Source organism: Pelmatolapia mariae, linkage group LG14 (assembly GCF_036321145.2).
Source record: "Pelmatolapia mariae isolate MD_Pm_ZW linkage group LG14, Pm_UMD_F_2, whole genome shotgun sequence".
NCBI classification, from domain to species: domain Eukaryota; kingdom Metazoa; phylum Chordata; class Actinopteri; order Cichliformes; family Cichlidae; genus Pelmatolapia; species Pelmatolapia mariae.
The window spans coordinates 13,415,316-13,441,902 of record NC_086239.1 but is presented as its reverse complement, the minus strand read 5'-3'; the positions used below and the strand labels follow the sequence as shown (position 1 = coordinate 13,441,902).

Genomic DNA, 26,587 nt, shown 5'->3' with positions numbered 1-26,587 from the left:
GCATAGGCATTCTCTCAAAACTGTATGTATGGTTAATATGAATGGTTAATAAATGAGGCATACGGTCACTGTATGAGTTTAAATGCAAACAACAAATGACTTGAAAATACATCTAACATTTGTTAATTTACCAAATGCTCAGAGCAAAGAAAGTGCATAAAACAGTTGCCTTCTGTATCTCTCTTACTCTCAAGCACTCAGCTGAGAATATCTGCAGGGCTTCCTCTTCTACTATCAAACAGTTGTTTGTTCTCATTATCAGAACTAATTAAATATGATCAGACTTGATCCAACTATTCTTTTCACTGTCAATTTTTTCTTCTTACACCCTCTCTCTCTCTCTCTTTCTCTCTCTCTCTCACACACACACACACACACACACATGTCTGGTTTGCTATCCTCGTGGGGACATCCCATTGACATAATGCTTTCCCTAGCCCCTTACCCTAACCCTAACCATTAAAAATGAATGCCTAACCCTAACCCTTACCCTAAACCTAACCATAACCTAATTGTAACCCTGACAGTAAAACCGCATTTTGAGTGTGAAAATTGCTTTCAACCCCGAGGGGACCTGGATTTTGGTCCCCACGGTGCAGAAAGTCCCCACCAGGATAGTAAAAGTCAGATTTTGGTCCCCACCAGGATAGTACGAACCCGTACACACACACACACACACACACACACACACACACACACACACACACACACACATTTTCATGTCTTAGTGAGGAAATCCAATTGACATGATGCTTTCCCTAGGCTAGCATAAGTGACTGTTGGTCCCCACAAGTATAGTAGCATGCCAATTTTCTGTCCTCACAAAGATGTCTAAACATGTAGACAAGCACACAGTTACACATGGTTGTTTGTGTATTCATAATTTATAGATTTTGATCAGACAGAATCTTTGATAAGGTTTACAGACTGGGCTTGCCCAGGCAGAGGGGGAAACAACAGAAATAAACAGTCGTAAATATATACATGGTGATACCCACTGGATGACGCAGGAGGCACAGTTAATGTAAAGATACTGTTTAAGAGTCAGTTACTTACTGATTTGTGAACGAGAGACAGCATAGCCAGGAAGTGTGCTGACCCTCAGTTTGCAGTTTCTGAAAGGAAAGACTTACACAGCATTGCACTGTTTTATTTACTTATATATTTATTTATTTGGTGGAATTATTTTAATCTTGAACTGAGCAATAAAATATGAAGCTTGTACATGAGTTCAATAAAGGATGTTTGTATTCACTCATTTGTCTGCTTTCCCAGGTGGTTGGCTGCTAGTCTATTCTTTATTTCACATCCACCTTCCCATGCTGTAAAACTTAATGCTGACACCATCGCTGTAGTCCAGACATCTTTCTGCCTGCCTTCCACAAGCCAATCAGCCTCTGCTCTGCGTACTTTACATCTTACTGCTCATATTTCATTCTCACTTGCAGACTCCTTCATGGAACCCACCTCCTCACTATCTCCAATTCACGCAGGTCACTACATCCAAGCCTTCATCTTATCTTTGCCACCACCAGCGTTTAGGGGTCCTACCCTAATTCCTATCACAGCTGGGATTTCATTCTGCTGTGATGGGCCATCAGAGTCTAATCGCTAAATAGCATAACTGAATTCTATATACCAATAAATCATGCTCAGTTCTTTCTAAGGCTCTCTCCTTATTTAATTCTTATCTGCTACACCTCAATCTGTTTATGCACCTACAGAATGTCAGATATGTTCACCAACAATTTTCCAAAACTCCTCTTTGATGCAGCTTGTAGACAAAATGAAATAAATGTGAAAAACAGGACAGACAATTAACCTAAGATTCTTAAGATACTTCAGCATCTCAATGGGAAGCATGTGGGAAAGTCTCTCAGCATGCATCAAAGTAACAAAATCATGGAATTAGCTGCGTTTGAATGTCTTTCTGAGTTTTTTACATTATGTTCTACAGTCTTTCCACTAATGTCAAAACCATGTGTAGAATTTGAATCTGCACGGCTTAAACATATAAGTATCAGTAAACATGACTGACAAATGAGAGGCATTGGTCATTAAATGCATTTATTTGTAGATTCCTGATAAATGGCTTCTTCACATGATACAAGCGGATGACAGCAGGCCAACTTGCTGTTTAGCTGCTTTAATCTCAGTTGGAAAAAACCCCAGAAATAACACTGAATATCATAAATAAAAAGAGCCTTGAAGCAGAGGAGAAGCAAAACAGACCCTTGTTTAACTCACTGACATTTGTATTCTAGATGTAGAGTTTTTTGTCAACATTCTTCATTAACCATCAACACTAAACACTGAGGCAAAGACAGGGATATACACACACAAAGACAGCAAGATTGAGTGATGTGCATGCGTATGAGACAGAGGGAGCAAGAGAGAGATTGATAGGAAAAGTAAATCTGTGCCAAAAATAAAGACTAATCCAAACTGAGTCTGATGGATAAGTTGGTAAATTGAGTAAACAAAGTCCCCCCTCTCTTCATTATGAGGTGCCAGGAAAAATCTTGTCATACAAAATGGAATCCAGAACAAGTCAGTTTGGTTCAGATGGGGATAATGTTGGATAAATATAAGCACCAGTAAGAAGGAGCAAAAATATAATAACAAGAAATCTACCCAACAAATGATGATCTCAACTCAATTTGACAGGCTTGTAGACATGGTTTAAAAAAAAGAAAAGAAAAGAAAAGTTTAAAAAAATAAACACCAGCTAGTGTACAAGGGAATGAAAGAGACAGAAAGATGTGAAGTAAAGAATAAAAGAAAATGAACAAAGAATAAAAAAGGGAAAATAGTGAGAATGAGGCAGGAGAGAATGTGAAGCCGATAGATTAATTACTGTAAGAGAAATGGGTTATGATAAATCTTTACCCTGAGTAGAAAACAAAACCTCTGATGCAAGACACCTAAGGAAGGCCAGGAGAGCCAAAGACCATTTTCACAGATTTAAGTTATTATTGACACTCTAAGAGTGAAGCACGACCCTCTTCAGAATAACACAAATATGAAACTGGAGACATTTCAAATTGCCTGATAAGCGGCAAGATGTATTAACATAACTAGGGTCTCTTCTATTTTAGTGTCCCGGTAAACCCAAATTATCTGGCAGAGAATACCATAAAAAAGGGTACTTTCAGCCTGTCAAAATGCGTGTCACTTTTGACACTGTCAAAAGTGGAATTTTTAGACATCATCTTCATCCTGAAAAGAAAACAAGAACAACAGATGACAAAAGAATCACATGACAAAAGCGAGAACGCTAACAGCAGTCAGAAGAAGCCTGAGAGAGCAGGTAGAACAGCTACCAACAGTTTGTGACCTTTTTCATATATATTGCCTCTCATATATGTCTGTTAGCTAACCTACATTGTGTATTTTTTTAGTTTGTTTATAGTTGAGAATTTAAGCAGTTTACTTCAGCTGAAACTTGAAGCTCGGGACTGTTGCCACGGTGTTTCTGCAACTGTCTTCTGAAAAAAAAGCCTGATTATCTCGCTCTCACACACAAACACACACAAACACACATGCCATGTGATATATTGAAAAAAACTGGTGCCAGAAAACTAGATACATGTAAAAACTGTGCACTTACTGTGAGGGAACAGAAGAATGGTGATGTTTATTGTTATGTATGTATGTATTTATGCTGTTAAGTTAGCTTTTTTTTTTTTTTTTTTTTTTTAGCAGTGTTGGGTTTTGAACACTGAAACACATTAGCAACACAAAGCTGGAGAGTAGTCTGTTTATTCCCCGCACACACACCTCCCATTTACTGGATCCCTTTGAGGAGAAGCTGAAGGGGAAGGAGACATGTGGCAGTGGCAGAAAAGAACATATGGCATCTGCTCTAGTGTAAAATCTTAATATGGGGTAGAGTATTGGCACCCATCGCCTCACTAGCATTGACATGCTGTCAGAGTTGTTCTGGCAGAACACTAAGTGGAGCACACTTGTCCAGCACTGTTCCCATGAGTGTTGCAGCATGTCCCTTCCCACTTGCCATCCACCCTGGACCACATTAGCAATGCTGTTATAGAAATGCGAGAACACAAACATGGTAGAGCAGATCTGTTTATCAGATCTTCAGCCAAAGATCTGGTGAGACACACTGCTGCGGCTAAATTGGTAAGGAAAAAAGAACTAGAGCAATGAATAAGCAGCACAGTCATTTCCAGAGATCACTAAACGGCAGGGGTCCCTGGCATAGACCAGAGGGAAGTTGTTTTTTTTTCTTATTCTTATTCTTTTAAATCATGATTACAATATTATCAACAAGTACAGCTCTGTAATTACAAGGATAAACACACTGTGGCCCTTTGGCACAACTTGAAAATATGGCTAAATAAACGTTGCCTGCTACTATGATATCATATGTGTAACCAATGCACAAGAACATTTCTCCATAATGAGAAGCCTCAAAGCCTTTATTAAAAATGAAAACACACACACACACCATACATATATGGCTAAACAGGGCTGCTTCAACATTTCAGCATTAAAACTGGTTAACAGACATTATAGGAAGTGCAAAAGACAGATTATTGCAAGACTTATCTATATGAGAAAATGTTAACATGAGCTGTGTTTGTTAGTCAGGCTGTCATTAAGTCAAAAGGACTCTAATACTACTGTTTTAATTCATAGCTATTTTTCAGAAATTGTTCATCTGACATCATCATTTATAGCTTTGATGCTCAACCAGATAACAACAACTGTTACTTTTATTAGTAATATTTGCTCTGCAGTAACATTTACAAATATAACCCTGATTGAGGTTTTGTGAACAATGTGACAGGATAGGTAACATGTGCTTATGTGGAACTGATCACATTATGGAAAGCTACTTAATACAAAAAAAAATAATAAAATAATATTCATAACAAATAATAATCAAAAATAGAAAAAGGCTTAGTGCAGGTTTGTAAAACAAAGCAACTGATTCAGTTGAAAAGATTCCTTATTCCCCCCTAGCCAAGAATTTCCTACAGTGTGGACATTTGGTCACAAAATTGAAATTCTGCTCTATATACTTCATCAATCCCATTCAATTGGGGGTGGAAAACACAATCTGTTCGCCTTAAAATAATGCTAAATTAATTTTTATATTGGTGCCACGGCTTCAGGTGAACAGATGTGATGTGTTTTGCTAACATTTTTCCATATAAACTATTATTAAACTTTGAAAATCATCAGAGAAAAGCAAAAGCTTAAATGTTCCAAAGACCCACACAAACATGCAGTACATATACTCACATACGTACAGTAATGATTCAATTCAATTCAGTTTAATTTTATTTATATAGCACCAAATCACAACAACAGTTGCCTTTCAATAATACAGAGAAAACCCTAACAATTAGGCAACCCCCTATGAGCAAACACTTGGCAACAGTGGGAAGGAAAAACTCCCTTTTAACAGGAAGAAACCTCTGGGAGAACCAGGTTCAGGGAGGGGTGGCCATCTGCTGCGACCGGTTGGGGGTGAGGGTGGGAAACAGGACAAAAGACACGCTGTGGAAGAGAGCCAGAGATTAATAATAACTCATGATTAAAGTCAGAGCGGTGTATAAACACATGGTGAGTGAAAATACGTGAGAGAACGAGAAATGTTCAGTGCCTTATGTGAAGCCCACAGCAGGCCAAACCATTTGCAGTGTAACTACGGGAGGATTCAGCCTGACCCAGCCCTAACTATAAGCTTTACTAAAAAAGGACAGTTTAAAGCCTAAACTTAAAAGTAGAGAATGAGTATATGATGTGCTGAATTTCAGTTATTTGGGATCCCCATTTGTTGTCATAAAAAGCACGCAGAGTGGATGTAGCTTCTGGGTTGAAAAAAAAATGAAGCTCCCGCAGAACTACCAAACAAATCTGCATTCTATCTGAAAGCCACCAGATGGCGATAGCTGTAGATGCAAAATGACTTTCTATAGAAGTCTATGGGAAAGCATATTTTAAGCTCTGTAAACAACTACCTGCTACGTTTTTGGGCTCAGTCACTAATCTTGGATCATACTGAAAAAAAAAAAAAAGTGTTCGGTAAATCCTTAGTCATGTTTTTTTTTTTTTTTTAAATGGAGGACTATCTGTGGCGTGAAAATCCACATTCGTTGGCTAATGAGCTGTTCTCACAAGCCTTTAGCCAGTGAGCATACAGTTTCACAGCCAGACCCAACTTTTTTTGTCTCACTCAGTATTTTACAACCAAGATAGTGACATAATAAATATTCATCTTTAGAGTTTAAAACATAATTTCAGAAACCAATGGGTGACACCACGGTAGCATCATCCATCTTTTTTATTTATTTTTTTATTATTATTAGTCCTTTATTTATCCAGGTAAAAAATCTAATTTCTAAGAGAGACCCTGGCATCATGGCAACAAAAGTCAAAATACGTGTATTTTTATACTGGCTATTGTAGTCAATGCCATGTTCTGGCCCACTTTTAATCATTCAGTGTTCGACCTAAACGTATCATTGTCCATGTGTTGGGTTTTTGGAGGACGGCATGCAAGCCTGGTTGCATAGGTTGAAAAACTCTCTATTTACACTCTACCTAGGAAAATTCATAAACAAGCAGCATGAAGTAGAAACTTGTTTTACAAGCTTCTGTCTTGTTTAGCTTTTTGAATAGAAACAAGTTAAAACTTACATTTTACTGTCAAACACCAGTGGAATCATGAGTAGGCTTAGAAGTCAGCTTAAATGTGTTTCACAGAAGAAGACAATTAGAACCCAGTGACTCAGTTTTTGAGCTCAGAAATATGTCATTAAGCATTTGTAAATGTGCCTTGATTTAATCTTCACTTTCATGTGGGAGAAGGAAGCAATGACATTACATCAGGGAGAGAACATGCTGCAAAAAGCGCACATTGTTCTAACTGTTCAAGTTGTGAGAACGCTGTACTCAGTACATTTTGGCAAGCTAAATGCACAGAACAATTTGCTTACATAATATGATATGAGTCTCCCTCATTTTCCAAGTATACTGTGCAGTCAGAACTCAATTTCCAAAAAAGTTGCGACATTGTGTAAAATAACAACAAAATGCAGTGAGTTTAAAAATCTCATAAATCCATGTTTTATTCATGGTAGAACTTAGAAAATATAGCAAGTGTTTAAACGTACAAAACGTACCATTTTAAGAACTTGATGGCAAAAAGATGTGTTGGTGTTCAAAAGCCCCAATGTACCCTCATACCATCAGAGACACATTTTTTATAACTGTGTGGTGATATCAAGTTGAATGGTTCCTTTGCTCTTTAGTCCAGAGAATATTGTGTCCGTGTTTTCAAAAAAGAATTTCAAATTGTGATTTGTGTAACCGCAACGGATGAAATATTCAGTGTTCGCAATTTTCCACCAAAGAACCTCCAGTTCTTTCTTTTTAGTGTCACTTACCTATCCAGCCTTTGTTGCTCCGTCAGACATTGCTGAAATGTGTTGCTCCATTCAAATTTAAAATGGGATCATATTTTTTCAGAAAACAGTAAATTTAAGGCATTTGAAGTATTTTCTGTGTTGTTTTGCCCTTAAAATATGGGTTTATGAGATTAGCAAATCTTGCAATTAGCATTGGGTTTTTATTTGGCTTTTACACAGCAACCACAGACCCCTGGTTTCATCATAGAGTAAAATTACTGGGCTTTATAATGATAGCATTGCGATAAACCTAGCAGTTTTTACCTCTTTAATAGTACAACCACTTTTTGAAGATGAAAATATTCATATTCCATTAGCTTCTGGCTACCAAGTTAAGAACCACAGTTATAGCCAATTACGTAAGGTTTTGTCACACCATTGCCTTCTGGTAGTTTTGAAGCACCGCATGTAGCCATTGCTTTAGGAAGCCATTAATGTTTCCAACATGAAAGAGATGTTGTGCATGCTACTGGAAAGGACACTTGTTTTCTTCAATGTCTTTTTTTCATCACCACATGCAGGTATGTTGTTCCAACAGCAGGTATGTTGGAACAACATACCTGCTGTGAGTCCAAGCTGAATTTAGCTGCCATCTATGACAAAAAAGCAATTTACTTTCAGAGCCTTCTTTCAGACCCTACTGCCAGTGAAAAACCGATACTTAAACAGCAGATGTTTGGCAAAGTCCAGGCATATTACAACAGTGAATAACAGTATAAACGACAGACGGTTTAAAGTGGATGAGTAAAGGGAAAGACTGATTTACAAAGTCAGATAAATAATGTCACTTTTGTTGATGCCGATAAATAATATAATCCCTGTTGATGTCAGTGCGATTGGCTATAAATATAACATCCTGATGGTACAGTTTCCTGGTGCTGCTTTGCTGTGGACCTTTTAACCCCCCACAACAGCTCAATGACGCAGCTCCCTGGGAAACAAATTGCATCTCTGCTTGTCATTATCACATTAACTATGCATCAGCTGTCAACAAAGGGCCACAGTATGCACATATTTGCTCACACACACATACACACACTCATCGTCTTTATTCTACTTGACTAATCTCCAAACAAAGCTGTGAATGTTAGCCTCTAAAATCCTTTCACTTTGAATTTGGTTGAAAAAAATCCCTGGAGAAGAGCTAAGAAGGACGATGCAGGCAAAGAAAGAGATGAAGAGACGAGCGCTGGCCAACTCCTACTGAGACCCTTTTGATAGATTCAGTTTGTTCGAAGAGGGAGTTTGGTTCATTTGAAAATATCTCCCCAAAAGACTTTGGGTATTTTCTGTTTCTATTTGTATGTGACTCTGTGAATCTTTGCTCTGTGGTGCATACTACATGCATATTGTACATGTGCACATTATTGTTGTGTTTGAACAAGATAATGGCTCTACTGTGTTTTGTGTGCGTGTGCGTGTGTGTGTTTGGGTAGTCCTCATTATCTGGATGTTGGAGTTCTTATTGTGTAATCTTTCTTGTATCCTTTAAAGAGCTATTAGATTACCTTGATGTTTTACAATACAGTAAATTGGGATTACTGGAATCCCGGGGACTAATACGATTAAGCTTGCTTTTTCACTGTTTAAAAGTGTACATAGTGTCAGATTGTACAGCTCCTGACAAAGCAAGGGAGTCCTGGTTTCAAGCCCTCAGCATGGCAAAGAAATAATTAGACCCCTGTGCTTTGGGTCCACTATTACAAGAACTGAACTCCAAAAGGATGAAGTTTATATTTGTTTACAGGTTCTACCTCTTGCTTCTACATGAGAAGAGAAGAGAAGAGAAGAGTTGTAATTAGTGAAAGTAGGACATATGTATGAGGTGACAAGAAGTGACACTGAGCTTGGAAACAGAAAATATACAAGGAGCTACTGAGGTTTTGCATGAAAGTTCAGATTCTGTTTCTGTCATCTTCAGCCTAATTAAGTATGTGTGTCACATTGTGAAAGACGTGGGCTGAACTTTATTTCCATACCTGCTTGAGTTGTACAGACATTTTTTTCTGTAGGATAATTGTCTTCACAGATTTGGTTCTGATGAGGTTTTATCGGCCAGCATAAGCACGGGAACTCTGAGTGGCTGTCTTGGCTTTCTTTAAGAACAGAAATAGGCTGGTTTACAAACTCATAGAAACTGTACACACTCTAAAGCTGTATATTGGCTTGACTCAGCTGTTCCTGAAACCAGTCTTTATAAAGACACTGGCCTTATTGATTCACATGCATGACAAAGTGCATTCTGTAGGCTGATGAATACCAGTCCACTGAGGAAACTGTTCAGGTGCTGTTTATTTTCTGAATGTGTTCTGTTACACATGCTACACTTACTGGCTTTGTGCTTTGTCCTTTATTTCAATCTTTTCTCCTATTTCCTCCACTTTCTTTTCTTTTTCCCTCCCTTTTCACTTCTTTTCCTTATCTCTCTGCTCTCTATTTTCTTTTTCGCTAATCTGCCCCTCCCCACCTGTCAACTCTGGCGTTGTTAAACTGCAAGTATACTAATGTGAATAATAAAATCGATACATAAATAAAAGAGGACTAACAAGAGAAGCCTATAGAGAGTTTATAGAGTTCCTCTTGGCAAAGCAAATGTGTTTGGCACAAAAGTGCATTCAGATCATGATTCTGCTCACTAACGCTGCCAGACACGGCAGGTTTAAAAAATAAATAAATAAATAAAACACAAGTGGCAGCCGTTTGCTATAAACCAGCTTTAAAGGTTGTCAGTCAGTCATGGGTGTCAGACTGATGGTCAGCGCTCTTGCAGGCTGACAATATCCATGCTGGATGTGCCACCCCAGTGCTGTCACCTAATATTGCATCATTCCATGACATAGCCTACACTCTGCAGCCACAATCACCATGCACAACAGCGTGCCAGTATAATGAAGCCAATGGGGACAAGTGCAACAAGTGGTTTAGCTAGGCCTGCTAATGTTCCTTGGTGTCACAGACATCTGCTCCTAGAGCTGACAGGACTCACATGGATCACTTACTTGACACTCATAGGTTACAGAGCCTGGTCAGTGAACTGGAGCTACGGTGTATGGTGAGAGAATTTTAGAGTGTACCCTTGGCTGCGACTGTGATAGTTCAGTCATTAAACCCTTTGTTTTTGTTATCTTTTTTTTCAACTGTAGGACTCCACATTAACAAACTTGATTTTGTACTTATGGGAGGGAGTGCTACAGCCCTAGCAGGCCTGCGTGTTGTGTGGGTGTGTTCTGTGTCTCTGTTGAACTCAGACACTGTTTTCCATGAGGAGCCAGTGTGCACCTGGCCCCACTCTGCAATCAGCAAACAAACAGTATAAAGGCTACTTGGTCGGTTTGTGTGTGAACAAGCCCTGAGAGTGGAGAACTGTGGTGGTGTGCTTTGAGTTTCTGTGCTTCAGACTAGTGGTGCTGCTAGTGAGTAGTTTGGGTTTGATGACAGCAGAAATATTTTTCTTTTATTTAACCTCTTCCCTTTCAGGATATCTTTGCTTGCTGTTACAGTTGCATTGCAGTCTCTTTATGCGTGGTCATTTGTAATAAAAGCCTATCATTATTATTGTTACAAAATTCTCAGCCTTTTTTCTTTTCCCAGCTCTTACTGTTGTTGCTCCCCTCATCTCCTAGCCCTTATTGGGGACGGGGGGGACGGGGAGCTTTCTTTTGTACCATGAGTTCAGGCCCACAAGGAAGTGTAGAAGTTAGCGCTGCCTCACCGTAAGAAAGTTCAAACATCATGATTGGTGGAGGCCTTTGCCGTGGGAATTTTGTGAACATAGAGGAAAATGTTGTGTGCAACCGTGCCATCCCACCACCATAAATAAAAGAAAGCTTAATAGCCTCTCATTTATCAAATGAAATATGTATAACAGTTAAAGAAGTTTCCTCTGCACACAAGACAAAGCCTGTGTGCACATTCACATTGTGAACACCATATCTCTCTCTCTCTCTCTCCCTCTCTCTCTCTCTCTCTCTCTCTCTCTCTCTCTCTCTATATATATATATATATATATATATATATATATATATATGTTATATTTATAGCCAATCACACACCAAGTCAAAATTTTAAAGTTATTCACTTCGGTAGGATTTTTTTTCCCTGAAAAGTTATTTATTTTTATGTTAATGCCTAAATTCAAAGTCAATATGTGCAGTGATGATTGTACTATGTATAGATAGATAACTTGTATGCTTTAATCAAACTTCAAAGTGACATGGTCTTTGCCTCTATGTGACACCAACAAATTATAATACATCTGTTTCTGACCCCCTGACAAACTGTGAAATTTTGCTAACCCCTTTTAATCATTACATAAACTCAAATCTTTGAAGTACAAAGCAACATGATGGCTTGAAAACAGTCATTTTTTAGCCATCTATAAAAAAACATGTGAAATAATTTACAATTGTTTCTTTTGAAGTAGATGACCACATAAACTTGTTAAATAACTCAATTAGATTGCAGGTGAGTCTAAACCTTTGATTTTATCCTGTATTTACTCCCTGCAGTCCGTCAGACCTGCTGTGCAACCTGATACTCCCCCAAGCCATTGCCCTTGTTTAGAGGAGTGTTAACTTAATGTAATGTGGAATTTAAGGAATTCAAATAAAAGCTTAACTTTCTTTAAAAATGGCAATGTGAAAACAGTATTACAACTGCTATTCTTACCTTTTGAAGGTTCAGTTTTAATGATCTGCTTTCAACTCCATGCAATTTAAGTATCTAATGACTATAATTTAAGAACTAAAATTAAAGAAAGGTTTAAAATTGAAAAAGATTTAAAGTTAAAGAATTCACCTCCATTTGGTTGGCTGAAACAGCATTTTTAAATTGGTTCTGCACTGCAGCAAGATTGTAATTTTGGGCACTAAATCCCACACTTGCCTAGATATCTACAGTAAATGACTGGACGTAGTCCTAGCATTTACAAAACCTCTTTAGGTGTATTACAGCACAACTGCTGGATTGAATTAGGAGGATTCCAAGATTTGTATCAGAAGCTAATTGAGATACATTGATTATCTTGTGACAATGTCAGTCATAGTGTCCAGGTAAACATACTGGAAGTAGGAGAGATCATTACAAATATGAGAAGGGCATCACTAAAATGTCAAGGTTTGAAAGTGTTTGCATTCAGCAGTGGCGAGGATCACCAGTATACTGGACATAACTTTCTGAATTGTTAACTGTGTGAGTAAATGTAATAATTACTGGAGTCTCAGTAAACTCAATTCATTTCAATTCAAGTTCATTTAAATGAACATTCAGGTAAAGACCCTACAGTATTCTGGAGAAAACAATCAAATGACCCAAATGTTACTCGTTTCTATGATTTATCTACTTAGTCACTGAGGATAGAATAAGGACATCACGGTAATCATGATGGCGTGAAAATTCATCACTTTACCCTTATGAAGGACAGGATCACCTTTCTCCAACTGCAAGCCAGTAAGTGCCACAAACAGATCCCAATGACATGATCATAAGAATTTATTGTGATGTTTTACTTCACCTAAAAGGTGTCTACAGTGTCAGCCAAAGCCACTTCAAACTCAGCAGTTAACCGCAATTTGAACTCTTGAAGACAACAAGTCAATAAATCTGCAAAGACATGTTCAGTGAAGGAAACTGGCAGCTGTACTTTTTGTCACCTTGACAGATGAATGGCACGTCTCCTTGTTATCCCTCTGAACGTCTTTTACTTTTATCAGCTTCGTACCTCTATCTTATCCCCTGTACCTCTGTTGTCAATTGTCTTTATTTCCGTCTCTTGCACCGAGTCTCACTCGTATTCTACATCTAACCCTAATGAATTCTTCCTGGTACATTTAATTTTTTTTTTCTTCCCAGCTGCCCTCTTTTTATTCCTCTTGATTTCTTCTTTGTGTTTTTGTCCTCACATCTGTTTGGTTAGTTGAGGACGTGGAACAGCGTCGTGTCTCAGGCCACTGGAGGACTTTTAGAAGTCAACAAGAGAGAGTCTATGGCGGTCTCCTGGGTTCCTGTGTGCGCACACACACACAAGCAAATTCACACAAATTCAATCACACACCAGTGTTAAGCTCTCAAATTCCCCTCAAAGAGTCTCACTCCCACAAGGCAAGATGCCACAGAGAGAAAAACAAAGAGATGGAATGTTTTCTCTCTATCCTCCCCTTTCCATCTCTTTCTCTCCTAGTCTGGCTATAGTCTTCAGTCGTTCTCTGCAGTGCAGTACAAACATGCAGAGTGATCAAAGAGTCTGGGGGTGTCAGAAGCGAGGGACAAAATGGACGTGTGTAGAAGACAAGATAAGAAAAGAAGTTGGGGAAACACAGCTGTCAATCAGACATTCAGTCAAACTCCGTGGAGTTTCTATCCCAGTGGCACACCTGTGGACTTCTGAACTTACCTGAAGGACCATCAGTGTATTAAAGTTGCTACAGTTGTTACCTTTGCTTTGTTTCAAGGTCCATGCTTTGTTCTTTGTTCCTTAGAAATAAAACAAAAATTGTAATTGAAATTAAAAAAAATATTGTGATAATTAATTAATTAACCTCATTACCATGGTAAAAGGAATGAAGCCCCTTTTCCGTGTGTCACTGAAGTACAGGTCTATTTGTGCGAAGATAATCTACTGTTAGCATGTGAATCTAGTTGTGTTTACCTTCAAGCCCAATCTTTCGTGAAGTCAAATGAAAAGTATCTATTCATCCATTTTCTTATCTGCTTTTCTAACTTGGGGTCACAGGGAGACTGGAGGTTATCTCAACTGTTTCAGTGTGAAGGATGGGGTACACCCTGGACAGGTTACCAGTAGATCCCAGGGCTGACACAGAAGGGCAGATAACATCACATGCTCACACCCACAGCTACGGCCAATTTAGAATCACCATTTAACCTAACGAGCATGTCTTTAGGACAACTACAACTTTATACCCTCAGTAAAAAGCGTCTTTTCCCCCTATTTTTAAATATAGCTTAAATGCTGCTACTGGAGATTAATAACCTCGAGAAAATGTGTAAGTGTAGGTTTGATTGATTGATTGATTGATTAGTAATTCATTTCAACATGTGAACAATAGGGGGAAAAATAATAATAATACGGCAATAATTTTACTCCCGATTGTTGCTGTGTGAACCGTGGAGTCACAGCGCCCTCTTCTGGAACCAGATGAACATAGATGGACACGGTTGAGATGTTCACTGCATTTGTGTATACTCAACTACTGTACATGCAATGCAAAGATCTGGAAGAGTCATACTTATGGTTTACCAAAGACAATTTTATTTTGATCAGCCTTTAATAATTGGAGATAATTACAATAAGTCTGATAAAAAATTGTGGGGGGGGGTTGCAACATTTAGGCTGCAGACAGGAAGGCTCTGTCAATTCAGTGGGAATAAGTACAGTGATAAAATCCCAGTGTCTCTGTAGTATGCACTGAGTTTATTAAAAATAACATTTAAGGTAAAATAGCTTGGGTGTTTGGGGTTGGCTTTTATCTGTTTATTATAGTTTTAAAATGAATGGTTTAAAAGAGATTTACCAGTTATGTTCCAAAAAATTGATTCTGTTCATCTGGACGTAGTGTTTTCAGTGGGAGAAATGTTTCGTCACTTTGCAAATTTTCACCTTTGCAAATAAATGTGACACATACTAAAACATATAGATTGTATCATGGTTTAATTCACATTGTATACTTACTGTTTCCTGGGGATCAGGTGTTGGGTTACCTGAAGAAAGGTCAGTCTTTTAGTGGAGATGAAACACAGGCTGGGTTTGCTCATCCATCCAGAATTGTGTGGTTCAAAACTAATAATAAATATAAATGTAGGTGTCTTCTCTCTTTCTCTCTCTTTATGTGCAGGTTGATACATTTCATTGCATTATAGGGTAATTTGAAAACATTAACACTACATTAATCCCAGTTATCCATTAGTGAACTACCCATGTGCAAAATCACTGGTAGGAGAATTAAAAATTGGAGTTTATGCCTCTGTAATGTTATTTACACATACCTAGGGAGGAATTTCACTGGAGCAGCTCAACTAATACATTTATTATTGACAAATAAACACCCAAGGCTAAATATCTATGGGTTATGTTTTTCTTTTTCCAGATTCTGATTGTCAGTTTGCCTGCAAGGGTGAAAAGCTCCAGTGTGTTCTTTTGTCGCAAGGGAAAGAAATAACTTTTGAACTTACAGCTACCTTACCTGTTTAGCAATTTTTAACTGGTTTCAAAGGTGAAAGTGAGAGTAAAGGAGCCTGTGTGTGTGTGTGTGTGTGTGTGTGTGTGTGTGTGTGTGTGTGTGTGTGTGTGTGTGTGTGTGTGTGTGTGTGTGTGTGTGTGTGTCATATGGTAGTGTGGTACTAATAAAACCTTGGAGAAAAAACTATGGTAGATGCAGTTTTGTTCTTGGAAAGTGTGCACAGTGCAGCTGCAAGTATAGCTTTTGTCAAAACAAATTCATTATAAGTGTACAATATACTTTACTTGCCTGCTTTTGTGCCAGAACATTAACATGCATCGATCATAGTGCTTGTTTTTTAGTTGTATTATTTATGGCAGTCCTGTGAAAAAAAGTGGATGAATTTCATTTTTAAGACCTAAAAATATTTACTCTGCATACTTTAACAACATCTGAGACTGTTTAGTCTAGTACCTCCATGGATCCCTACCTTTGATGTACATAACACCAGCAACAGCCAGTACAGCGGGGATGCACTCTTGTACAATATCGCTGCTGCTTAGCAACAAAAGGCTTCTCTTTATAGCAACATTTCTTCTCACTGCAGAAAGAAAGAAAGAGACACATAGAAAAAAAAACAATAAATTATTTTACAATTCTGTTTGCTTGCTTTAATAGCTTTAGTTTCAAAGGCTCATTATTTTTTGTAGCTCTGCAAACAAATGTTTGCTACCAATCAATATTGTATGCAACATTTTTCATTCTTCTCTCAAGTATATGTACAGATACTCGTGTACGTGTATTCTCGTAAAACCTGAAGTACTGATTCCTTCCTTACACAAGAAAAAGTGAAAAAATAAATGTTCTAAAATGTACTTATTGTTTAAAAGTAAAAATGGTTATTTGGGGGACATTCCTTCCAGCGGTTTTGTGCAAAGCTAACTGAACCTTGTGCCATATTAATATAATAATAAAATATTAATACAAGGGAATACAAACTTTATTTCAACCTAAATTCTAATTCTAATGCATTTCCTCAGCATGAAAAAAAATTAAATAAGAAACAAAACTAGCTTTATTTGTTGTTTCCTGCATTGTAAATGTGACTGCACATCCAAACGGAACAATATACAGTAGTCAGGGGTTCAACCACTAATGCTAACTTACACCATGAGGCCAACTTGTTGAATTTGAGACGTGGTGAAATCCTAAGACTGGCTGTAGTAGTGCAGCATGGGGAAAACAATCACTCAGAATAAATCATAATCATTTCTGTTGTGAGGTCCAGTAGACTTGTTTGTTTATTTAGCCATAACAGCTCGGTAACATCTGCCTATCATGGCTGATTTCCCAAAACTAGACAGATAAAGCTAGTGTTAATGTAACTGTTTATGTTTATTAAGATCCCCACTAACTGCAGCAATGCAACAGCTATTCTTCCTTCTTCCTGGCGTTGCAAATCTTTACATTCTAACAATGCATAAGACAGACACACATATACAGTGTAACTAAACATATACACAACAAAAAACTGCTCCATATAGGACAAATTAGGCCTCGTATCAGGATAGGCACTGATAATACAACATTTGAAAAACATAAGACTAATGTACTGTCATTACTACAGCACACACGCCCATTTTTCAAATTCATATTACCATTTTTAACACCGGTCAAAAGTCAGACCAAATAAATATTGTTTTAGAAGTTTCTTGTATTATCTGTATTGGTAAAGAACTCCATTCTTCCATAGCCCTGTACAAAACCGTTCTTTTGATTGAACTGGTTCTTGTTTTGGGTAATAAAAATATTTTTCCTGTAGCCAGTCTAGAACAGTATTCCTGTCTGTCAATACTTAAATTCAATATTTTATACAAAGTGATGGTGCCTTTTGTAACAATAATATTTCTAATAAATACAATTAAAAAATAAAGCAATCTATATTTAACAATTAACCAATTAAGATATTTATGCGTTCTTACAATATTTGTTTTCTATCCACAACAAAGGATCATTTGTACTGTTTTATTTTGTGCCATTTGCAATTTCTTAATCTGCTCCATTGTACTACCAGACCATACTACCGGGTAATAAACAACATTAGACAATCAAAGACCTTGCATGGCATTTAACTATTGAAATACTTTTTCTCATTTTAGCAACGAAATTATTAATGTGCTCTGTCCAGGACACTTTACTGTCTAAAGTTACACCCAGGATCCTGGTCTCCTGGTTAGCAGGTGCACCATTAATAGAAACCTGCAAAACTGGATTCTTACTAATAGAATGGTTAGAGCCAATTTTCATACTACTGGTCTTAGATACATTCAAAATCTATTTATTATCCACTATCCATTTAACTATTAATTGGATCTATCTTTAACTCTTTTTTTAATGCCATATCATCTGCATACATAGACATAGTTGCCTTATTGAGGACAAATGGCATGTCATTTGAAAAAATAGTACAAAACAGTGGTCCAAGATAACTTTCTTGGGGTACTCCACAATCTACAACACTAATGTTTGAATATTGTCCATGTTTCCTAACACATAGGGAGAGACAACCATTCGCACCTATGGACAATTTAGAGTTACCAATTAACCTAACCTCACTAACTCCATGGCTTTGGACTGTGGGAGGAAACCGGAGTCCTGTGGAGAGCCCACGCAAACACGTGGAGTACATGCAAACTCCACACAGAAACACCCCGGCCTGATGGTGGAATAGAACTCAGGATCTTCTTGCTGTGAAGCAACAGTGCTAACCACCATATGCTAACCATTGTGCTTCCCATTAAGGACAGCACCATAACAAATCCATAACATTCTAATTTCTTCAATAGTATTTCATGATTGATTATATCAAAAGCAGCTGTAAAAGCCAGCACTACCGCTCCAACTGTTTTCTTCTCTTCTGTACATCGTAACAAATCATTACTCATTTGAGTTAAGGCAGTAGCTATAGAATACCCTTTTCTATAAGCATCCTGATATTCACTAATTAAATATTTACACTGAAAAAAACATTTATCTGCTCATAATTCTTTCAGTAATCCTTAATAAAATGGGTAATAAACTTATTGGATGACTATTAGATCCACAAAAAGGTCATTTACTATTTTCTCGCAGAGAGAAAAATACTTCTTACTGCAATTTTCCATGCTTGGCATTCTTTCAGTAAAACTTATCATACATTTATGATATGACAAATGGCCAGAGCAGTCGGATCAGCAGTACTTTAAGCAGTGTCATATCAAACCAGTCAATACACAGAGGTTTGTTTTTACATCTTTTTAACATATTGTCTGTTGTACTTATATTTACTAGGTTAAAGTTTCTTTTTCCTTTTAGGATTTTCTTTTTAATTAAATATAATGCCTCTGTGTCTGTTCTAGGCATACTAATTTTTTTTAGATTATTTAACTTAATTAGAAAATATTCATTGAAATTATTTGCAATATAATTTGGCTTCAATAAAAACTGACCTCCTGCCTCTATATAGAAAGGCATATCTTTTATGTTTTTGACCATTAAATCCTTTAATATATTCCATATTTTTAATCATATTTTGCATCTTTAATCTTATTTTCATAAAATAATTTCTTTTTCTTTCTATTTAACCCAGTAAAAAAATTCCTTAATTTAGTATATACCTGCCAATCTGATTCATAACCAGATTTGCTGGCTGTTAATTTTCTACCATATGCTCCTTCCCTGTGAAACCAGTACATTTTCTTATTGGTGCATGCTTTTCCACTACCTGCATAAATAATATACACTTCAAACTTTGCCAACGGATTTTCAGGGTGTATTTCAGATAAAACTTCTGACCAACATATTTTCTTTAGCAATTTTCAAGATAGGTTTTTTAACTACATATCTCTGGATCCTCACCATCATTACTCTATATCCAAATTTTGTTTTCTGATCCAATTCTGTGGGCAAATTCCACAAAATTCTACGTTTTTGTCCCTAAACAACTCATTAAAGAGAGACACCATGAAGTTGTTGGGTTGTTCTTTTTCAATATCTATTGCTAGTCTAGACACACATAAATTGAATTTGCTGCTGTGGCTTTTCAAACTTTCAGCCTTTTCTCTCAACTCTTTATTCTCTTTCATGCAGTAGCGGTTTTAGATACGGGCGAGACGGGCGGTTGCCCGGGGCGGCATCGTGGTGGGGGGCGGCATCACGGGCATCAGCAAAAAAAAATTGCTCGTACTCGTACTCATGCTGACGTCAGCCAGCGCATATTGGGAATGGCATAGGCACTGATCGGTTTTCTATCGCCCATTAGCTGGGAGTAATGGCGCCCTCCGTTTGCGAGGTGCGCCTGCTGCTTGCGGCACAGGGAGGAGAGGGCGGGGCGGCGGGGGATTCTCTGGCTGGCTGGAGCAGCATCTAATAACCAACTCGCAAAATAAAAGAAAATAAAAACAAACCAACAAACACGAAAACACCAGACATCATGATACAGACTTATAATTTGCACCGATGTTTTTTCAAAATTCTATACGCGAAAAGTGAGCGCGAGAGCCCTCGGTGCGCCTGCTTGTGCTGAAGTCAAAGTAAACTTTATTGTCATCTCCGCTACATACAGTCCAGTATATAGAGAGACGAGACGACGAGGCTCCAGTTACAGCAGTGCAAGTAAACAAACAATAAATTTTTAAGAGTAAAAACATTAATATACACTTTAGGACTAGGGGTAAAGGGATCAATAACAATTTAAAATGTATATTTTATATTTTGTTGATTTAAAGTCTCACACACAACCCGTTTTTAAAGTTTAAAAAAAAGAGAAAAGAAGAGGAGTTTAGCGACTTCCACAGTCGCTAGAGGCCGGGGATGGAGCCTGCCTATTTGCCTGACGCGCTGTCAACTTTACGCAATAATGCGAGAGGTGGAATTGCTTGCTTGTTTATTCAAGTGCTTGAAAAGTTTACAGAGCAATGTGATCGGCTCGCGATTTAAACTCTTAAAACATCACAGCTCTAATGCAACAAGGGGAAACTCGTTGTGCTGCGGTCAACAAAAACTACGGCTACCCAGCCCTGCTCTCTGTCAAAATCAAACCAGTGAAAGACAGACTGACAACGCCCTCTTAATGTCACCGCTACCACCCACGTGACTCCCGTTACACATCACCATAGCAACCAAACAAATGAAAACCCAGTGATCATTAAAATTCAATACATTTAATTATGGCTCCTACAAGGAGAAACGAGCAAAAGATACAGGTAAGCAGATGTGTCATTGGATAATGGCAGGTCATGTTTCCTAAAACATTAAGAATCAGAATGCTTTCTTAATCCCTAAGGAAATTATGTGGGTTACAGTTCCTCCAAGAAGAAATGGTAAAAATAGTAACAGTAAGAGACTAAACTCCAAACAATATATACAATAATATAATATTAATTAGTCAGTGTCAATTGTTGATTTGTCCTGTTCTCATTGTATGACGAATTATGATGTCTGTTTGGTAGCCGTTTGCATACAATCCATACTCTCTCTCTCTTCATATGTGTGTGTGTGTGTGTGTGGGGGGGGGGGGGCAGAGGGGGTGTTCGCCCAGGGCACCAAACAGGCTAGGACCGCCACTGCTTTCATGAGTAACTGTTTTGATTTCTCCAACGTATGTTCGCGATCCTTCATGTTTGAGAGAGTTTGCTGTACTTATAAGTTTCTTGTTGCATTTACTCAAATCCTCCTTCATAGAATTAAGCTGGGGCTGTAGTTTTGTCAGTTGCAGCATTTACTTCCTCTCTTATTATATAGCAGATTGATACTAACATTTCACGCCGCAAAGACTTTGCAGTTATCATCATCAACTGTGCATAACATCATCCAAGGATTCAGAGAATCTGGAACAATCTCTATGCATAAGGGTCAAGGGCGTAAACCCATACTGGATGCCCATGATCTCCGGGCCCTTAAACGACACTGCACCACAAACAGGAATGCTACTGTAAAGGAAATCACAGAATGGGCTCCGGAATATTTCCAGAAACCATTGTCAGTGAACACAATCCACCGTGCCATCCGCCGTTGCCAGCTGAAACTCTACAGTGCAAAGAAGAAGCCATTTCTAAGCATATCCACTAGCTCAGGCGTTTTCACTGGGCCAGGGATCATGTAAAATGGAGTGTGGCAAAATGGAAGACTGTTCTGTGGTCAGACGAGTCACGATTCGAAGTTCTTTTTGGAAATGTGGGACGCCATGTCATCCGGACCAAGGAGGACAAGGACAACCCAAGTTGTTATCAACGCTCAGTTCAGAAGCCTGCGTCTCTGATGGTATGGGGTTGCATGAGTGCGTGTGGCATGGGCAGCTTGCATGTCTGGAAAGGCACCATCAATGCAGAAAAATATATTCAGGTTCTAGAACAACATATGCTCCCATCCAGACGTCATCTCTTTCAGGGAAGACCCTGCATTTTTCAACAAGATAATGCCAGACCACATTCTGCATCAATCACAACATCATGGCTGCGTAGAAGGATCCAGGTACTGAAATGGCCAGTCTGCAGTCCAGATCTTTCACCTATAGAGAACATTTGGCGCATCATAAAGAGGAAGGTGCGACAAAGAAGGCCCAAGACGATTGAACAGTTAGAGGCCTGTATTAGACACGAATGGGAGAGCATTCCTATTCCTAAACTTGAGAAACTGGTCTCCTCGGTCCCCAGACGTCTGTTGCGTGTTGTAAGAAGAAGGGGAGATGCCACACAGTGGTGAAAATGGCCTTGTCCCAACTTTTTTGGGATTTGTTGACACCATGACATTTTGAATCACCATATTTTTCCCTTCAGATGATAAATTTTCTCAGTTTCAACTTTTGTTCCGTGATTTATGTTCTATTCTGAATAAAATATTGACATTTGCCATCTCCACATCATTGCATTCAGTTTTTATGCACAATTTGTTTAGTGTCCCAACTTTTTTGGAATCCGGTTTGTACTACACCTTTCTATGCATCACCACTTTATTGTGCTTTGAAAGACTGCATTGACCCTGGAGATATGTTTTCGTAGGCAGTTTGACCCTGGTAGGTTTTTTCAAGGCAAATGGGTAAAGGGCCAGTCTTAAACAAGAAAACCTCTGTAAAATTCCAATATATATTTCCCAAGATTATGTTATCAGTGTACCAGCTCGGAGCTAGGCCCAGGAGGAGTCCTCAAAGGACAGTGCCTGGTGGCTGGGCCTTAGCATATAACTCAGCCCAAAAGAACCTCAACCCTTCTCTCCTTTGGCCCCACCAACTGCATGGGGTTCTGTGCCATGTGGATAGGGTAGTGATCTTCTTCATCAGGGTGGCCTACAGTTTGCGTTGGATCACTTTGCAACCAAGTGTGAAGCAGCAAACATGAGAATTAGCATCTTTAAGTGTGAAGCTGAAACAAGGTGGGTCGTTTTCACAAAACGTCGTGGCAAAATGTTGAGGAAAAGCACTGAGTTTTTTAAATGGATTAACAATGAGGTGGAGTTGTTGCTGCGAGTAACACAAAAGTACAAAGTTGCAAAAGTGAGTGAGAGTTAAAGAATTTGAAGAAAAGCTATCTGAAGCATGTACAAACTGTGTCATGGCTCAGAGGCCCGTGAAGTGGAATGGACTCATGCGCAGAACCAAAAGACCGGAGGCTTGAAGTGATTTGCAAAAACAAAACTTTTATTTACAAGAATTCCTAACTTAGATAATCAAGACAAAAACAAGATTTAATTTTGTGCACAAGCGTGGTGTCTGTGAAGTGCTGGGCTTAGGCTAAGCATGAAACTGTCAGGTCACAAAAACTGCTGAGGGCTGGAGTGGGGCAGGTGGAAACTATGGCAGACCAGGGGCACTGAAACGAAGGAGAGGATAATCAGAACGGTCCAAGGAGTTGTGAGAGTTTCCCAGTTTTATAAGCTGAGATGGCTTACGTGTTTGCAGGCGGGGATAAGCTGGTGGTGGAGGTGAGGCGAGGTCCGGGCGAGTACTGAGTCCTTTACGGGTGCGCAGGTTGGCAGGCAGGTGTGAATGGCAGTTTGCATGAAAAGGATTAAGCAGCAGCTGACCAGAATTCAGAAGCGTGGCTATGGCAGGGTTTGGATGATGAGTCCAGGTGTCGACTAGGAGAAAGGAAAAGAGAGTTAAGTAATGCACACTGAGAGATACACAGAAACATGAGGCTGTGAACTAACAGAGGTTAGCAGACAATCTGGCGAAGACTTGTGTGCGCTGCTCCTAAATACTGCCAGAATAATTGCCCAGAGCTGAGGAACGGGGAGGAGCAAGGAGGGCTCCACCCAGAGGAGGAGAGCCGATGCTGTGGAAAGTTACTCAGACTCACCCAGACTATGACAAACTGATATTAATCTTTAATAGGGCTGTCAAAATTGGGAGCAAACAAAACACTTGCTGTATAATGCCCACCGCTATCTTAGTTTAATTGGTCACTTGACTGCATCACATGACTAAAATGTGTCATCGTTTTCAAAAAGTCTCAGTTTTCGCTGTCCACACTGCGACGCGAAAGAAGCGTTTTCAAATGTATGTGTTTCGAGAGTGTTTTCAAAACGCTGCGTTTTCCTTGAGCGAAAACGCCGTCTCAGTGTGGACGGAAGGACACACACAGAGAAAAAGATGCGTTTTCAAACGAAAATGCATTAGTGTGGACGTAGCCTTACACTCAGAAAAAGAAAATTGGGTGGTTGTTACATTTACAAAAGTAAAACTTGTCATTTGAACAAAATAATTTCATGTTTCTATGGTGAATGCAATTAAATCATGTTGGATCTGCATGAAATTCACCAACTTAATTTGTTCTTGTTCAGATGACATGATACAATCTAGGAAGAGTTAGTTGCCTGCACTCACGAAATTCACAAGATCACACGAGATTTCAAACCACAGGAAAATCACTGGGGTTATAAGAGGCAGACAACCATAGCAACATATATGCTATTGCTATTTATTGTGGTTTAAACTGTCAAGGACAAAAACATAAAGAAAATTCCGCATCAAGGATAGCTTTCATACTTTTGTTATGTTTGGATTGACAGCTCAATGGCATGGTGTTAGCGCTGTTGCCTCAGGGCAAGAAGTTTGCAATGGGTTCTCTCTGGGCGCTCTAGTTTCCTCTACAGTTAGAAGTCATGCAGTTATTAGGGTTAGGGTAACTGGTGATTCTAAATTACCCAAAGGTGTTAATGTGAGTGCAAATGGTTGTTTGTCTCTATGTGATAGACTGACGACCTGTCCAGGATGTACCCTATCACTATAGGGTTCTGCCCCCCGCAGCCCAGATAAAGACAAGAGGATGGATAGATTAGAAGTTGTTGTAAATCCGGTGAATTTTTTGTTGAACATTATGTAATATGAACACAACATGTACTACAGACATAAGTTACATTTGCTCATTCAACAAGATTAACATTGGTGTAACAAACAAATATTTTACTAGTTCATGTAATTCATAAATGTAGTTCATTTTTGATGTGCCAAAGTGTTTAAACAATATAACATTAATTAATTTGATTAGACTAACTTGGTACAAACATGTTGATTGAATAAAAGTCAAATTAATTGAATGTTAATGTTAATATTATGTTACACTTACAAACATATCGTGTTGAAACAACACAATCAAGATGGATTAATATAACATGAGTTGTTTAGATGGAATATAAGTGGCAAGATAAAATTATGTTGACTCATTTTTTTGAGTGTAGAGGAGTGAAGATTGGCAGATTGGTTGGTGTGTCATCAGCTGTGATGCAGTTGTTGTACTGGTCTGTTGTGGTGAAGAGTGTGCAAGTAAAGCTGTGGATTTATTGGCCCATCTATGTATGCTCCTACCTTCATCTGAAGCCATAACCTGTTAATATAAAGTTTTGTAAATTTCAAAAAGTAATATATAAGAAACAGTCCATTTACCATTTAGTCTGTTCATCACTACCACTTTCCCACACTGTCAATCTTGATGCTGAAATCACTATTCTAGTCTAATCATCTTATTGCCCACCTTCTTTGAGTCAATCAGCCATCACTCTGCGTGGTTTAAATCTGTGCTTAGACTCTCATTAGTGAAACCTCATCCAAGTCACTCAGAGCTCCATTTAAGCCTCAATCGTCCCACCACCAATGTCCAGGCTCTTTGGTTCTGCCATGATGGTTCGTCAGACAAACACACATTTCTAAGTGTTTTAACAGCACTACTTCTATGTGTTTTAATGTGTTTTACCCCCAACGTTCCAGACTTTTTCCTCAGCCTAATGCATCTCTTTAGCACCAGCAGCACCACCACAGCGTAAACCATTAACTTACATTAAGTCTGTTGAATTAATGTAAGTGATTGATTTACTGTCAGATGGTGCTGGAGTATGTACACAAGCTGCTCTTCGGATTCCATCACATTAGCAACATCCTGTAAACAGGAAAGTACAGAAATGGCCTGCAAGTATATGGCCTCAGTTGAGGCTTTCTACAAAAGTGCTTTCTACAAGTCTCACTCACCCAATCACATATCTATGCCTAAGTACATTCTAACATTCACACACACACACACACACACAAGTAACTGGGGGAGTAACTGATGAAAAAGTAACTGATGAATTGAGTAATCTGGCAGTAGCACTGTCTGCAGGGTAAAAAAGATAACACGTCTGTGTGGTGTTTGGTTACAGTATGATAGTTTCATAAATGGATTGGATAGCAGCAGACTCCTACCCACGGACATAACTTTTAGTTGACTGTGCTTATACTCCATATATAACTCCATATTGCTTTGATAAAGACGTTTTTAAGTGCTTTTCTGTTGTAGTCAGCAGGGTTGTTATGATAAACACAGAGTGGCAACCAATCTGCCCTCTTCCTTCCAACCTTTTTCCACTCCTAATGGAACAATGTCCATAAACCACTTCCCCATTATTACCCTCAGGGTTCTTACTCTCTCCTTGTCTAAGCACCCGCTACCCTCCATCTCAGTC

At 38.5% G+C, this 26,587-nt stretch overlaps 1 long non-coding RNA gene across 3 annotated transcripts in view; it reads right to left on the bottom strand.

Moving 5' to 3' along the window:
• Window positions 1–12,943: 12,943 nt before the first annotated feature.
• Window positions 12,944–26,587, bottom strand: part of LOC134641242 (uncharacterized) — a 29,162-nt gene continuing 15,518 nt past the window's right edge. For 2 of the 3 annotated variants that reach the window (XR_010095514.1, XR_010095516.1), the window contains 2 exons: window positions 23,540–23,728; window positions 23,311–23,460 (listed from right to left, as the gene is read on the bottom strand). This is a non-coding gene — a long non-coding RNA (uncharacterized LOC134641242). Of the gene's footprint in view, window positions 13,914–15,129; window positions 15,159–16,106; window positions 16,218–23,310; window positions 23,461–23,539; window positions 23,729–26,587 lie in introns of those variants that run through there. The other variant, XR_010095515.1, reaches the window with a different exon arrangement.